Here is a 16,661-nt window from a genome sequence, read left to right as displayed (position 1 = left end):
AAACATGAAACCGTGCCAGTTGGTGCTCAGGAACAAACAATTCTAAAATACTTGCATTTCAATTTGTTTATTGAAAAATGTGAAATGTTTACTCTTACTGAATGTATTACAAATTATCTTTATTTTATTTTTTTACATCTCGTGTGAAGCAGCAGAGCGAAGTAACTGCGGGCCCCAATAAATTAGCTTTCTAGACATCACTTATCAAGTGAGAGGGCTCCGGGACCAAAATGAATCTCTTTACTTTAATTTCTCCCGTTCTTATTTCCCCACAGAGATCAATAAAATATTAATAAAGCAGGGGCAGCCAATAAAAAGGACCCAAGTTTCATTCCCAGGGTGTTATGCTTGGAAGCCGGTTTGGTAGCCCCAACCTCGATGTGGTAAATGAGAGGAGCCGAGTAAATGAGCTTTGCCAAGGGGGAGTGCAAGACTTGAGTACAAAAGCTGTAGTGAACAAAAGGAAGAGATGTTTGTTAGCGCTACATATGTCAAAGGTTATTGGCACTGTCTACATATAGTGATATGAAGGGAGAAGTTGAAGAAGAGCTTGTGTCAATCAGAAGGCCCCGAACACCTTCTCTGGGTACTTTTTTTTTTTCCTTTTTGGCACCTACACTGCATAATGGCTTTGCCTTCTCAATGTAATAATGGCCTTAATTGTCTAAAAGGAACACTGCGTGCTGGCCAAGGTTATCATTTGTGCACTTAAGAAGAGATAAAGTCCCTTTTAGTAACTGCAGGGTTCACCGTAACCGCTATATAGATGAGACTCATTTAGGAATGTGCATGGACAATTAGGTTCAAACGTTTTTGGACAGACACCAAGTTTTTTCTCTCTCGAGATTTCAATTGAGAGACATCACAACACAATACTGTTCATCGTTTAGGAATTACAGCCATTTTATACAGGGTGCTTCTATTTTCAGGGAGCACAACTCTATTTGGATTTTTGCATTTCTAATTAATTAAAATGAATGTTTTATGGCGAGTTGGCAAACTCTCCACATTACATTCCAAAGTTAAAACGTATTATTGTTTTTAATATTAATTGCAATTGAGTGTCGCCATCTGTCTAGTATACGTAGTGACTAACCAAAATCCATTGTACAGGTTATGCCTTGAATGACTTCTGGAAAAGTCACTAATGATATAATATGACACTAAGATGGTAATTTTGCACCAAAATTGCAGCCTTACTCACAAGCGACATTCCTACCAAATTTCATATTCTAGAATAAAACAGTTTCACCAAAATGACCCTAAAATAGCTGCTTTAAACCAAAATTAGAGACTTCCTGTTGTCCTAAGCGTTTTGAGTTTGAGATATTTGTGTGGGTTAACACATGGTAGACAAGACATGCCTTTCTAAATTTCATGTTTTAAAGTGAAACGGTCTTTGGGGGCTGAATTTAAAAAAAAATAATCCCAGGGATGCTGTTAAGGATTAATTTTCACTACAAAATACCTCAAAATGGCTGCTATAAGTCACAATGGTAGGCTTTTTTCATTTACAGTGTTTTTTTAATGTGAAGGATGCTACCAGGCATACATCTTCATTAAAATAACACTAAAATAGCTACTTAAAACCAAAATTGCAAAATTCTTAAATCTTTTCTGGCATGGCATCATGGGACGTTTTTGTGCGTCTACTTCTCATAGTCGACATGCCTATACCAGATTTTATGTTGTGTTTCAGGGACTGGGTCTTTCAAAAAGTACAAGACATGCTACCAAACTTATTTTTCATCAAAATAACCCTGACTGCTTCAAGCCCATATGGGAGACTGCCTGTGTCTGTTCAGACATGGGTTGGTGAGAATTTTGTGTGGGTCTACTCAAGATCAATATGCCTATCCTAAGGTTTCCTAGTGAAACGGACTTTGGGGTCTGAATTAAAAAAATAAAAATCCCGGGTGATGCTACAAAATTGCTTCAGAAAAAAATGACAGACTCTGTGTCTTTTCCAACATGGCTTCTGGAAAATGTTTTGTGGGTCGACTTATGAACTTGAAATGCGCGTAGGAAATCTGATGTTGCCAAGTGGAACATGCTTCAGTGGCTGTATTGTAGTGACAGATATACAGCTAGGTCGTTAAATTAATATGGGGGGAGAAGGGGCTGCAGTACAGCGGAGAGTCCACCAAGTTAATTATTGACCATGCTGGAGTTAAGGAATTCGTGGGTGTCGGTGCGTTGTCAGAATCCTTAAGGCATTCAAGGTCCTCATTAGAGGAGGGGTCATTTCCATGGTGAGATCATTGAATGGTCATGCACTACAAGCCAGGTCGAGCCTCCCAGTTACCGTTGGGACAAATCGGCCACGTCTATGCTTACTTGCCAGATGGTAACTTGAAGATGTCACAGAACTTGCGGTGCTGATACAACCGTAATAATTTAGAGATGAACGTTTGATTAACAACACAAATGTTTTGCCTTTTCTTTTTCTTTTTTGCCTTGGTTGTGAAAGGAATTGTCATTCATCGAGTTCTATGTGAAAGGCACAATTGTGTAGTTCATGTTGATGGTTGGAATAGCGTCAAATTTTGTTCGTTTCAGTACTGCAACAACACCTGAGATTTTGACATAAGTACATCTCTAAAAAAAAATGTATTTTCATCACAGTTTATACTTTTGTTAGCAAGCAAGATAACACACAAATTACTTAACAGATTTCCACAAAACTGTGGATTCTGGTGGTTTTGTACCTTAGTGAACTGTATTTTTATTTATTTTTTATCCACGTTTGACTGGATTTAACATTTCAGTGATACTTTGCTGCTCACAAGTCCTGATGAGAATAGCAAAAATTTGCAAATAATACCAAACTCTATAATTTCAAACTTATTACAAAATTACCCTTAAAAATAAATATCTTATAGATTATTTGATTTAGAAAAAAAATGCACTGGCAGTGTGATGTCGCTCGTGTTTATGCACACTGTAAAAATACCAATTATTATTTTTCCTTAGCCCTTTTTTTTCACATTTTTGACTCAGAGAAATGAGTATTTGATCTGTAGATGCGCAAGCATCTACTGTACTATCGTGTAAGGCAAGGCAAGATAAGTTTATTTCTATAGCACGTTTCATACACAAGGAAAAACAACACCTATAAGCATAAACAAACACAGCAGTTAACAACATTAACAGAAAAGCAGAGAAAACAAAAGTAGCTTACACAATTTACTAAAAGAACATACATTGACTATGTTAAAACATAAGACAGCAAACTTTGAAAACATTTAGAGTAAAGAAATTTTCAAAAATAATTAAAAGGAAAAAAACATGATATAAAAATGTTTTAAATACCTTAATCAAAGGTATAGGAAAAAAGCAGCATTTTAAACCTGGATTTAAAAGCATTTACACTTGGAGCTGACTTCACTTCTGTGGACATCTTTTTCCATTTGTGTGCAGCATAACAGCTAAATGCTGCTTCATCATGTTTACTTCGAACTCCGAATTCCACTAGTTGACCCAAGTTTGCAGATCTCAGAGCCCTGCTGGACTTGTATTCAATCAGCATTTCTTCTTCAAACTATTCAGTGATTTATAGACCAGTAGCAGAAATTTGAAATCTATTCTACAGCTGAGCGGGAGATCGACAGGCGGACCGGTGCAGCATCTGCAGTGATGTGGACTCTGTATCGGTCCGTTGTGGTGAAGAAGGAGCTGAGTCGAAAGGCAAAGCCCTCAATTTACCAATCAATCTACGTTCCTACCCTCACCCATGGTCACGAGCTGTGGGTCGTGACCGAAAGAACAAGATCCCGGATACAAGCGGCCAAAATCAGTTTCCTCCGCAGGGTGTCCGGGCTCTCCCTTAAAGATAGGGTGAGAAGCTCGGTCATCTGGGAGGGACTCAGTGTCTAGCCAGTTGAGGTGGCTCGGGCATCAGGTTCGGATGCCTCCTGGACGCCTCTCTGGAGAGGTGTTCCGGGCATGTCTCACCGGCGGGAGGCCCCGGAGACGATCCAGGACACGCTGGAGACACTATGTCTCTCGGGTGGCCTGGGAACGCCTTGGGATCCCGCCGGAGAAGCTGGTTGAAGCGGCTGGGGAGAGGGAAGTCTGGGCATCCCTGCTAAAGCTGCTGCCCCTGCGACCTGACCCCGGATAAGTGGTAGAAGATGGATGGATGGAGGGAGGGAGGGAGGGAGGGATGGATGGATGGATGGATGGATGGATGGATTCTAGAGCTGACTGGGAGCCAGTGTAAACCCATAAGGACTGGAGTGATATGTTCTGATCTCTTTGTTTTGGTAAGAACCCGAGCTGCAGTGTTCTGAATGAGCTGCAATTGTCTGATGTTCTTTTGAGAGAGTCCAGTCAGAAGACTCTTACATAATCGAGTCTGCTGGAGATAAAAGCATGGATAAGACTATTGCAGTTTCTCGATTTCAAGAACACAGAGTATGTTCTTGTGACATAACTAGTAGGGTCTTGGTAAGCTCGGTCTCAAGAACGTACTTCCCAAGCACGCATATCTCGCTGGCGTATTTCCATAATTCATCTCAGTTATATCATGTGACTGGCTTTCAATGAATTTGTACGACTATTTCGATGATTCAAAACGTGTTTGTACGACATACATCGGTTAAAAACCTTACTTACGTCCTTGTGATTTCGTGAGACGTCATCAATGGCGGCCCAAGTACTATTCCAATCAAAAGTATGCATAAGCCAAGACCACACGGAATTCCCGGATGTCGTTCTTTTTTGCTATCTTAAACCAAGGATGCATCGTTTGTTTCTTGGTGAAGGCTAGGCTGGGAAAATATCCCAAGATGCATTTCGTAGTTCAAAGAACGAATGGCAGTGGAGGAGCATCACGTTTGTTCTTTAATCTTCTTCTTTAATATAGGCATGGCATGTGCATTGCTGAACCCCACCCCGACCCGCATCACATTTAAAGCATTCCTCCCCTTTTATGAGCTTAAAGAATAATAAATATTGAATGTGTAAAGTATAACTTTATTAAATCTAGTCCTTTTTTTTTACACAACTTAGTTTAACAACTGCAATTTACAATATTATATGTAAATATATTAATACATATTAAATACTATATATATATATATACACACACACACATTCAAAGATACTTTTTATAGATGTACCACAATTTCAGGAGATTCAAAACAAAACCTGCAACTGACATTGGTTTCAGAACCTTTTTTTCAATATCATCCTAAATTTGAATAAATCCCATGTATAATTTCAAATGATAGCCTATTTCTATAATATATTACTCATAATTATATAACATCTAGTCACATGGTACGCAGTTACAGTAATGAGTCAGAACCAGGAAGCTCGCAGTAAGAACAACATATTCCGTCTGTTCTTTCTCGACTCTTATGGCTTTTTGCGTACAATTGGAACAGTACTTGGGCAGCGACTGATGATGTTTCACAAGATCGCAAGGACGTAAATATGGACAAGAACGCATATTGGGAAACGGCCTATACAGGCCTCTTTCTGCACTGAATTTAAAGGGAATGAGCCGCTTCCATAGGTTGGAAAACAAACCGGCTGTGTTCCCTCCCATAACGGTGCAAATACCCCCATCGAACCTGCGCCCGCCTCGGAAAATACCAAAAGAAAGACAACTCCCCCATGCATACAGTTAGGCTGTGCATTGCGCTAGACTTGCACTAAGCATGAAAATAGGGCACTTTAGTTGTACTGTACCTTACAATGAGCAGCTCACTGTGACTGGCTGGTCAGCTGCTAAATTCCACCACTTCCAATAGTGTTACGGGCCTTTTTCTGCTTCATCTTCACAGACCTATTCGGACCAGTGTGATTCTACATTCGCTAGTTTGTTGTGTTCACCCTTCACTAAAATGAACTTCACCAAGCTGGGAAAGCAAACTAGAGTTAGATTACAGTAAAACGAAAAAAAAATGGTGCTAGCATTGAAACATCTATCAGCATCGTGGGGGCCTTCAATTGAAGTAGCACGAGATGTGTAAGAAAATAGTGCTGTCTTAAAAAACAATTTTCAGCGAAAGAGGAAAGAAAAAGTTGGCCCGCTTGCACGTATAAATTATAAATTACAGCGTTGCCCTGAGCCTTCACAAGGTGAGAGCAAGGATGACGAATGGGGTTTTAGTAGGGAAAGATGGCGTTGGGGAAGGGCATTCTATTTGCCGGGAAGTGGCATAATGGGCAGATTGTGCAATGTTTGAATGAATCTTGTATTAAACTCCTATCCACAACACCCCTTTCTTTGACGTTTTAATGTCATTTTAATGCTTCTGTTACATTGGGAAAGCTAAGTGGGCAATTTGAACCACTGCATGTTTAACCATGAAAATGTAATTAAACTATTCAGTTTAGTGTAACTACTAGTCAAAATGTATTGGAGAATATTGAGAAATCGCACAAAATTAAATCAATGAGTTTTACAGCTGTACTCTCGGAAGACCATTGATGTGGTGTGATGTGATGTTTTAATGTCAAATTTAACAAACGTGATGATGATGCCATCTATCTGCACTCCTGTGTTTCTCTGTTTTTATTTAACTATAGGCTACGTAAGTATTTTTTGTGATACATATTATTTATATATGATTTGTGATGATGTGTATTGCTGCTGGTAACGCTGTGAATTGTGAAAGCTAGAAACTTAGCTATAATATATATATATAAAACCATAGAGTTTAAAAGTAATATTTAAACAACAAAAATACAGTGCACCCCCCATTTGATTGAAAATGGTTTGACCCACCTTGACAAGATGTAAAAATAAAAATAAAAAGCGGACACAAACAGTGCTAAAGTCAATTTGTTTTGTTCATATGTCTTATACGTGTCTGTACTTCACCCATTCACAGACTTGTACATGCATTATTATTATTTTGTAGATTCAAGCACATTTCTTTTTTGATGTGTATGTAATGTATGTTTTGTATAACATGGTACAGACAAGTATATATATATATATTTTTTAAATCAATCATTCTGTATTAAGTTAATGTCTGTTAACATATTTTATATGTGTGTTTCATTTCAAAGAAAATTTCAAAAATAAGTCCAAGGTCCATTTTTGTTAATTTTCACTGTAAACTGTGGGGAGCTGGTTTACTCCAGAAACATGCATACTGTCAATGCGTATGTTGAGGAGTTGTTGTACCAAAAAGAGTACCCTTCTCAAGAAATGAGGGTTGGGATATGTTTATATTTTAAGTCCTTTTCTCCTTTGCATAACTTTTATTAGATTCGGTTTACTCACTGACTTCCCATGCAATATTTGGAGTGGGAAGTAACCCCAAACCACGACAAGCTACCTATCACATACCCCCCTTTTGTAGTACCCAAGCACCCCTAAATGTCTTTATAGCACCCTTAAACCTCTGATCCTAGAATCGCCTCTGGCTAGAAATCTTTTAGTTCATCCATGAGCCTTAAGTCGGTGGGTCAGGAAAAAAATTAGTACCAAACAACAACCTCTAGAACCATGTCCAAATTTGTATGTGCGCGCCTGAAGACCTTGCATTTCAACAGGGAGGTGAAGACTTTTTATACCAATCCAACTGTGCCAATCATAAAATATTTTTTACATTTTTAAAATTTATTTTAAATCTAATCTTTTGCAACATATTGTACGGTGTCCTTGAGTGTCAGGAAAGACACATCTAAATATAATGCATCATCAATTATTAATATATATCTATATATCTATATCTATCTATCTATATACATAGAGTGTTTAACACTTAATGGGTCGACTTAATTAATTACAATGTTGCAGAAAGATGCTGACCTATGCCGAATGCAATTTTTCTTTTTGTATTTAAATCTGTGCCATCAGAATTCATGTATGTTTTTAATATTACAAGTTAATTGATGAATGAATCATTCATTTTGTCGTAGTATACCACAAGCAGCAGTGCGTTTAGCAACAGTGAGCAGTGTTATTTTTCCAGGAGTTGGCGAGAGGGCGCCGAAGATTGCCGAGTGGATCCGAAGCTCCAGCCGGTCGACCGACCGGAGCGAGTCGTCTCTCCTCCGAGGCGGCGAGAAGAAGCGTGACTGAGTAGGGAGGCTGAGAGACGCATTCGATTCGCACCCTCGCTTCACCCTGGCTGCTTCACTGGGGGAAGCGGGTGCATATGTATTGTATATCCACTCGAGGAATAAGATAAGCATACTTTTGTGTTGTTGTTTTTTTTAGTGGGGGGTGATTTTTGTGCCCATGCGCACACGGCCACCGATAGATCCGCTCACTTGTCTCCACGACCCGGTCGGGATAGGACCTTGTGTTTCTTCTTTCCCCCCTTCTTACATGATCTCTTTTCATCGCAACCCTCTTGGACTTCTTTTACTCTTTCCATTTGAGTGCCCGTGACGTGGATTTTCCCCGACTGGCTACGAAGTGGAAGACGCGGAACGGTAGAGGTGGTAGTGTTGGGGAGAAGACATGCCAACGCCGGCGGCGACAACGAGGAGATTCCGTAAGTGCTCGGCGACCAGTTTGCTCCTTCAACTTAACTTGTGCTGGCGGTTGTTGCTGTGTGAGCTTTGGGTTTGGTTTCGGGGGTGTCACGGAACAGTTTGGGGGTAGGGAGAGAGGCTTTTGGGGGGTGTAACATTTCGCGAAGGTCAGCCCAAGCGTTGACCGACCGACCGAAACGGTAGCCCAGGCTTTTGGTGCTTCTGTGGTCGGGCTAATTTAGCTAACTTTCAACTCACTTCGTGTCATTATGGGATTAAATTATGCCCTCTGGGTGAGTTTCGACAACTCCGCCGTGATACTAGGGCGGGAAAAAAAATCATATATATATATATATGTATGTATGTATGTGTGTGTGTGTGTGTGTGCGTGTGTGTGTGTGTGTGCTGTGCTCGCGCGCGTGCGTGCGAAGCCGCAGTGGCGGGTTAACGACGGAAGGGCCAATGTTTTCAAAAATGCCTTCGTTTAGTGTCATAAGTGTGTACGTGTTTTGTGTGTGCGCGTGTGCATGACCGCAGCCGTGACGTCACAAGCCACAAGAAGAAGCTGTGGTGGATGTGTTGCTGACACCTGTCAATCACTGCCACAATTCCTCCTCTTGTTTTTTTAATTGTGCTGATGCATCGATAGAAGCTCAGTGGTGATAGCCCGCAGCGCTCCTCAAGGCTGGATCCAATCTGGGAAAAGAAGAAGGGGATGGAGGAGGAGGAGGAGGAGGCGGAAGGGGGTGTTTTTCCATGCACGGGAAGGTTTTAGAGCGATGCCCGCGGTGTCCTGCGTGGCAATCTTGCAGGTTGCATGCAGAATAATCCCCATGGCCGAAACTCAGATGGTCTCCAACACAATGCAGACATCAAAAGAGGAGAGTGTATCTTTGCAGTTTCTCAAAATTGCATCAGATGCGTCTAAAAAGAAAAAAAAACATAAGGCCTCGGCTGCATGTGTGGGATTCTGAAAGCTGGGCTGTGAGAATTAAACCCGTTTCAAATGGGTGACCACTCTCCGCAAAGCGCATCGGGTGTGATTTTAGAATCTCCCCGGCGTGTCGCTGTTTTTTTCTTTCTCCATCCACTTGAGGCAGGATTCACACTCTATGGTTCAAGTGACACAATTTCCGACTTCTTTGCTCAAGTGCCACAATTCGTATATGCATCATGGTGTAGCTAGCGTAAAGAGAAAAAGAAACCTGAGGAATTGGATATATTCGGCCTCTTCCAAATGTGGATACAAATTACTACTCCTACTACCATTACTATTACTACTACTACTAATACTAATAAGTGAAAAAGAACCAACGTTCACCAAAAGGTGCACAGCATTTAGTCATTATGGGGAAGGCGTACCTCCCAAGCAAAAGCAGCAATCTCCTGATACAAGCTTTCAACAATACACAATTTTACAGTGAACCCCCATCTATTTGCCCTTCACCATTCGCAAATAATACTTGCACTTTCTTTCTGTGCCATCTAACTAACACATAGCAACGTAAAAAAAAAAAAACGCATGTTGGCACCTTATACGGCTCCCTAATATGACATACAAATTGCTCCTTCTAAAGTATAGTGAGATTTGTCAAAATTATTCACACAAATAAAGCCGTGATTTTCATGTTTTTTAGATCCATAAATATATCCGTGATTTTCACGTTTTTCGAATCCACAAACATATTCACGATTGTCACGTTTTTCAGCTTCACAAATATATCCGCGATTTTCACGCGCATTTATTACGACTTACCATTTAGAAAAGTTCAATTCTGCTTGTGAGTTGTCGAATGTGTGTTTGTGGATCGGCGGGCACGTGCATTTTTGAAGCATCACAATGTTTCAAGATATTCACAACACACACAGGTCCCCAAATATTCACGCATCTAAAGACCCGTTCCTCCTCCGTCCACAAGGAGGCAGTGCTGCTGCTTCCATTGAACGGGAACGGAGCGTCTCCCGTTTCTTGTTTAAAATTGGAAATTGAAGAACGGGAAACCAGCCTTTAATTGACCTTCCATTATGTGTTTGTTTTACACAAGTCGGAAACAAAATATGACCTTTGAGCTTGTTTTGCCTTCACCCGGAATAAACTCTTCTTTTGACGCTTCTTCTTTAGCAGCGTAGAAGAAGAACATTTAACAGTAGAAGAACAACTTGTCAAGGCAGTGTAAGGCCGAGGTAAACAAATTAGGGTTGTATTTTGTTTCCCGACTTGTGTTAAATATACACATAATAGAGGATCAGATAAAGGCTTGTTTTCCGTTTTAATAAATACATTTCTTTTTCTGTTAGCATTGTTTTTAGCATTAGCATTCAGAGCCCTTTGTCGGCTGATACGCTTTCTTCTTGAATTGTTTTGATACCAGTTTGGAACACACTGCAGGATCTTGGATTTGAAAAACAGTTTTACTCAGTGTGCTCTGCTTAACCTTGAGTTCTTACGAGACAAAATGCGAAATGGTGCATTGTCATTGACATTCATGGCACTTTGTTATCAAGCTGTCCTACCGCTGTGTTCTGCTGACTACATTACAAGGGCCATATGAGGCCTCAGTCTACTGTAAAACATTCTGCGGGCAGCTGGTGCTATTTGGATGTTGTTGTACGGTGGCCAGATATTTCACGATGTAATCCTCCAGTGCATTGTGCCGCAGCAATTAGATTTTTCCCCCCTCTTGATCGCTTTGCTTTTTTTATTGTAGCACGGTGTGTTTATGCAGACTGTTTGTGGGCTGCTAATAGTTAGTAATGGCTAAATGTAGGCGTCGCGGCTCAAGATGAAGAGTAGCTGTCCAGGAATCAGGAGGTTACTTGTTTGCTTGGAAGCCTGCGGGGTACTTGCTGAATGCACGAATCAATGGTTGTTGTGGCTAACCAATCAAAAGGGAAACGGGTGAATTTTGAGCAAATATACATTTACAGTACATAATTGGCCACTTTATTTTTTTGCCGATGTATTTAATAGTGTTTTTAACATTTATCAACAATGGATTATCAAATTAATTGACAATAATTGAGTAATTGTTTAGAGGGAATGTTCATCTTAAAATTGCCCAAATCCTCTTGATATCTATAATGGAAGTCGATTGTCTTTTGTGTTTGATCAAAATAAGACATTTGCAAATATCTTCGTTTACTTTGGAAAGCAATCACCGAAACAGCAACTGAATCAGTTTCGAACAGGTTGGTGAGTACTTTGTACAACACCAATCTATCTCATGCGATATTGCTTATAACTGTTTAGTTTTTTTTAAATCACTAAACAATAAAGACAGTAATCAGGAGAAAAACATTTGTACTACACTTTCATACAAAATTTAATTTAATTTTATTTGATTCCATTGATCGATGAAATAATCAATGTAATATTTAAAAATATTTAATAGTGACAGCCCTATTTAGATTAGAGATGTAATGTTTTTTCAACAACATATATTGTTGATCACAAAATGAGGGTTTGGGCCATACTGAAAAGACGCTTATTAGGAATCATTTTTTTAAATATTATAGGAGAAAAGTTTAAATTTCATTTCCCCCCACAAAACATGGTCACATATGAGAATTGATTCATGTAATTTTTTTAAATAACTTAATTTTTAATTTTACATTTTAAAATATAGAACTTTAAAAAGTTAAAAACTAACATTAGGAGAATAAAGTAAAAAAACGTTACAGTAAACTCAACGTTATGTGAATGAAGTCATACTATAAAATAGTTACATTACGAGAATAATCATATTAACATTACGAGAATAAAGTTGTAAAATGGAATAAATGGTTAAGATGAGGACTTCTGGGCATCTTTTTTGGTTTTACTTAAATGTTAAGTTAAACAAGAAATTAATTAGTTCATGCTTTTCTTGATAAGTCTTTAAGAACGTTATTGACTTTAGTCTGATAACATCCAAATGCTATCCATTTAAAGTTTTTTTGCGGAACAATATGACTTTTTCACATAATACTTAATACTTTATTGCCACTGGTGTACATTTTTCTCTTAACACCAAATAATAATTTGACATTTTATTTCTTTTTCTGAGCCCTCATGCACCTTTATCCAAATACTTTTACATTTAATATTAGCTTCTCCCATGATTATTATTTTTTTATTCAAGATTTTGCAGAATCACGGTTTTATTTAGTTCTGCTCTTCAATATTTGAATTATTTCGGTAACTGTATTGCATAGTTTTGGTTCTTAATTGAATCCAACTGAAAGGCTTTAGATTGTAGCCATGTTTTGTTGCAGGCCTAACCTTTTGTCTACATGCGAGTCAAAGACTTTGAACTTGTTACTTCCCAAACGCATCTGTTGCTCGTTGACCTGAATATGCGCATGCCACTTGTGAGCTGTTTGCGAAGGGTACTTCCTAGAAGGCTCGGCCGGGCCGCCCGCAAGAGCATCTGGCTTGGCCTCCTCATGCGGGCTTGGCGATTTCAGGCCGGTGTGGGTCGGGGTGGGGACGAGTTGATGTTATTTATGAAGTTCATCTAACCGGCGGGCCACACGGTGAGAAACCGCCAGGCATGACCAACTCCCAGTTCCTACTAGTAAATTCCTGGTAATTTCAAGGCCCCCAGCTCTCTTTAATGAGAGGTTTTGCCTGCAGTTTGTGGTGGGTGGGATCAGCGACTTTTTCTTGGGGGTTTATAGGGGATTCGCTGGGCTACCTTCTGGGCGTTGGCACAGAGAAACCAAGACCTCTTTTTAACTTGAGCAGCTGGTTCAAACAGGGTATGAAGCCGATGATGCTTTGCAGCAGAACAAGTAATCAAGCCTGGCTATAAGCTGTAGTTGAGTCCACTTGCTGCGGGCTTGTGATTCCGGCCCTTGTAGATTACTCCATAAAATATTGTGATTTTCTGCTTAGACATCAGATTATGTTGCATCTATAGGGCCGCCAGCTATTGTCCTGTTTAGCATCCCCATATAGGGAGAGGGTGCTCTTTAGTAGCATGCTCGTGGGTTTTTAACAATGCTTGCTCCTTAACGTCAGCAGCATGGAGGCAAAGTGATTTACTGCTCTTGTCGAGGGTAATGTAGGAGCAATTTGACTGCTGATTGAAACCAGCTCTCCTACTTGAGACTCCACTGGTGGCATTACAAAAACCATTTACACCAGGGTTTTTTTTATAGGGCGCCCTGCAATGGGTCAAAAAGTGGAAACAGACAGTGTCTTCTTGTGAGAGACATGTTTTTTCTCCAAGCCTGACTGCAGACCGTGTGTTGTTTTTGCTGAGTGAGGAGGGGAGTGTGGACGACATTGAGAGGTTAAGTGTTAATCAATTCTGTCTGTTTCTCATTAAAGAAGAGTTGTCCGTCTGCGAGGTGGCTATTAGGCATATGGAGGAAGCGGTTTGAAGAAAAACTAGATATTAACGAGTGCCGTTGGAATACTTTGCTTTCTCTCCAGCACCAAACTAACACTTCTACTTGATGATGAATCCGGGAACAGTGGACCTTTGTTCCACTTGTAATCAAGTTTGTTAGCGACTCTAACAAATTGTCTGCAAAATCCAATCATTTATGAATTAATGTGTTGATGATCCATATGTCATAGAGGATTAGGAAATGGGTGAGTCATTTCAGCAATAATATGAGAGGTATTAACCTCGTGCCGAGCAAGGCTTCCCTGAACTTGCTGACTCTTGTTTTTTTTTTGTTTTTTCTAACTGCCTTAATTATAAATAAATAACCAAAGCAACAGTATGCAAGTATGCTTTGATGGAATAAGTGTGAGCAGCTTTAGCCAAGAATGTCGTGAACATTTTGGCCTTCTTTTTAATTAGTGACAACGCTTTTGGTGTCTTGAAAACGCAAACATTTGTCGGAGATATTAAGTTATTTTTGTTTGGAAAAAAAAAGAAGGCTTTTAGGGGGAGCGTTTTTGTGGGATATTGCCTATGGAAAATCTAGTTTAAACAAAATCCTTCAAATACCTTCAAATTAGACAAGCACACTAACACAGTTTAACTTAATTATTTCTTAACATATCTCCTCGAGCCATTCGTTTCTTCTACAACTCGGAGAACACTTACTCCGATTGGCTGAAAGGTTTCAGTTAAAAATGTCCAAGAAGAAGCTTGTACAGGCTGAAATTCCAAGTGGTTCTCCAAGTCGATGCATAGGAATTACCATGGCATTTCAAACTATGTCAAATGTCCTAAAATCGTGACTTAAATTGCACAAATGAAACATTATTTGTGAGAACGGTAGTGAAGTCAGTAGATTATGTCATGTGCTTCAGAAATCAATTGAAGTTTTGTTAATTAATTTGTTATGGAAGAGTTTAGCGTCGTTTGTACTAAGCACTCTTTCCACATTTTTTAGAAAATTCCACAAAGAACACGTCCACTAATACTTAAAGTTTGTAAGTCTGTTATTCTGGAAACAGATGATGGTGGTGTCACTCTGGCCATTTTATTTAAATGACAACAGGCTTGAAGCACGCTAACATTTAAAAACCGAGGCGTGAAAACTGGAGTGACGGACAACACGTAAACAATGTAGCCATCAGTATTTTGTGAGCCTGAAAACATTTAACATTTGAAAATGAAGTCAATGGCAGGCCAGTAGACTGTAAAAGGCATTGTTGCTTGAAGTTGGTCTATCTTAGCCTGTTTTGGTCACTATTTATATAGTTTCCATGTTTGTTTGTTTTTTTTTTGGCATGAAATTGAAACCACTATTATTTGAAAACTTGGGGTGATGACACATCAACAGGAAATTACGGATTAAAGTGGAAGTCAACCGTAAACATTTATTGACAATAATATGTTATATGTGACCTCACTAGTTTGAACATGACATTTTGATTAATATTACATTTGTGGAATACGAGTTAAGAAGCAAAATCCAGCTGTTTTTATCCCTCGACTGAAAATGACATCAATGTTCAGGGCTCAGGCAACGACCAATCACAGCTCATCTGTTTTCTGAAGCTCCGCTTGTAACAATCCGCAGGGTGGCGCCTCTTTGTTTTTGTGGGCATGTTCTTTTTCGTTTTTGGGCAGTGAATGTTTTTGACGCTGGGGGGTGCACGATAATTGTAACGCACGGTGGCGTCTAGCCCACTCCTAGCCCAGTTTTTTTGTTTCTTCTTAATAAAAGTGAACCTGTAGATTTCCAGTTGCTCTCTCTTGTTTTTTTTACTGTCCCGCTGCGCCAATCGGCTACCGCGCATTACACGCTGTGATTGGTTGTTACTGGAGACCTGAGAAACATTGATGTCATCTTCAATCGACAGCAAGAGGCAAAATAGACGCTCCCTGAGATGGATAAAAATGGCTGGATTTTGCTGCTTAACTCATATCCCATTAATGCAATATTAACCAGAATACCATATTTAGACTAGTGGGGCTGCAAAGAACATATTATTGTCCCAAAATATTTGTTGGGTTGACTTCCTCTTTAAAGGTCAGTCTGTCGTGAGTGATGATGACTGTGTTGCATTGGCATTTTTTTTTTTTTAAACATGCCAGCAGGCCATGATCGAATTAGCGATAGCATAAAAGCTCAAGTGTGTTGAGCCAAGAAACTTGAAACTTCACTTGAAACAGCCTCCAGCTCCGCTTGCTTGAGGTAATAAAGGCGCCCAAATCCGAACTATTTGCGCGGCGATTTACACGATGCCATTTGAACATTACGTCGGTGTGCTTGTTCAGCTCAAGCGATCCTGCTTGTTTTTGACACGGCGGCATAATTGCTTGTTTTCGCTGCATTCTATAAAAGGGTAGATGCTGTTGTTTTGCGGCGTCCCGCAAAGAAGCCGCTTCAGATGAGACATAACACGCTATGTTCATAGCTTTTTTTTTTTTTTTTTTGAAAGTGGAGGGTTGGATTTAAGTCGATCATGAGACTTGCTTCTCTGCCAGCCGCGTAAAATAATGATTACGGAATGAAATAATGATGATGCACAGTAATGCTTAACTGAGATTTTTATGACTCATTAAAGGCCAAACATTCTCGTGTCCTCAATAATTGCTAAGTCAGCAACTGGGCGCACTCATTTTTCATACAGATGCTGGCCTCTTTGGTTTTGTTTTGATCCTTGTCCAGCGGCTCAAGTTAGCGCATGATTAGATTTGCGCGCAAACAGACAGACTCTACCTGGACAGGTGATGAATACCACATAAGGTCAAACAGTCCGCTGTCTTTATCAGGCCGACTTAAATGTCACGCGCGCAGCCTTCATCAAATATGCAAGTGCA

General features: G+C 39.7%; 1 protein-coding gene across 3 annotated transcripts in view; it reads left to right on the top strand.

Annotated features, from left to right (window-relative positions):
- Window positions 1–8,008: 8,008 nt before the first annotated feature.
- Window positions 8,009–16,661, top strand: part of LOC147180940 (receptor-type tyrosine-protein phosphatase F-like) — a 255,476-nt gene continuing 246,823 nt past the window's right edge. For 2 of the 3 annotated variants that reach the window (XM_086075071.1, XM_086075061.1), the window contains exon 1: window positions 8,010–8,465. The gene's annotated coding sequence lies outside the window, so the exon portion shown is untranslated. Of the gene's footprint in view, window positions 8,466–16,661 lie in introns of all 3 variants that reach the window. The other variant, XM_086074986.1, reaches the window with a different exon arrangement.

This window comes from Leptonotus elevatus, chromosome 1 (genome assembly GCF_054856555.1).
Source record: "Leptonotus elevatus isolate MCC_2025b chromosome 1, RoL_Lele_1.0, whole genome shotgun sequence".
Classification (NCBI taxonomy): domain Eukaryota; kingdom Metazoa; phylum Chordata; class Actinopteri; order Syngnathiformes; family Syngnathidae; genus Leptonotus; species Leptonotus elevatus.
This window is presented reverse-complemented; position numbering and strand designations above follow the sequence as displayed.